Raw genomic sequence first — 1,071 nt, forward strand, 5'->3', positions numbered from 1 at the left:
GTTATATAAACCAGCGCCTCTGGATTCCAACATATTGAGATATCAATGTCTCAATCCTTGGTTTCTTGCATTCACTCATCATTTCTTTCTCCTTAACCAACCAGAGCCTCTGGTTCCAAAGACCAGCGCCTCTGGTTCCCACCTTTACTTGTTATATATTATTTTCTTTACAACCAGAGCCTCTGGTTCTAAAGACCAGAGCCTCTGGCTTAAGATTCTTTACAAGCAAGTCTTAACCATTTCCTTTCTAACTCCCTTTCATATTGTTTTTCAACCAAAGCCTCTGGTTCTAAAGACTAGAGCCTCTGACCCCATCCATTGCTTTTGAATCTCATTTTTCCTTCCCCTTTGAAACCAGAGCCCCTCTGGTCCTCGCTCACTAAAATCATTTATATGACTAAGTGTGTCCATTCACCCAGAGCCTCTGGTTCCAAAGACCRGAGCCTCTGGTTTCCACCCTACTTGCATTATATTATGTTCTCACAACCAGAGCCTCTGGTTCTAAAGACCAGAGCCTCTGGCTTCAGATTCTTTGCAAGCGTTATCTTAATCTTTTCATCTCATACTCCATTTCATCATTCAACCAGAGCCTCTGCTTCCAAAGACCAGAGCTTCTGCTTTCCTTCGCTTGCTATACATTCTTTCTCTAAACCAGAGCCTTTGGTTCTAAAGACCAGAGCCTCTGGCCTTAGTTTCTTTGAAAGCAAAGTCTTCATCATTTCATTTCATACTTCATTTAATCATCCTTCACAACCAGAGCTTCTGGTTCTAAAGACCAGAGCTTCTGGATTCAAAGTCTTTGCAACCAGAGCCCCTCTGGTCTCAAAGACTCATTCCTTTCCATACTTGGCCATATTTCCTATTTTTTCTCTCATTCTTCACAACCAGAGCATCTGGTTCTAAAGACCAGAGCCTCTGGATTCAAAGTCTTTGCAACCAGAGCCCCTCTGGTCTCAAAGACACATTCCTTTCCATAACCATATTTCATTTTTTTCTTATCCTTCACAACCAAAGCCTCTGGTTCTAAAGACCAGAACCTCTGGATTCAAAGTCTTTGCAACCAGAGCCCCT

This window comes from Cynara cardunculus (assembly GCF_001531365.2).
Source record: "Cynara cardunculus var. scolymus isolate 2C chromosome LG 10, CcrdV1, whole genome shotgun sequence".
Classification (NCBI taxonomy): domain Eukaryota; kingdom Viridiplantae; phylum Streptophyta; class Magnoliopsida; order Asterales; family Asteraceae; genus Cynara; species Cynara cardunculus.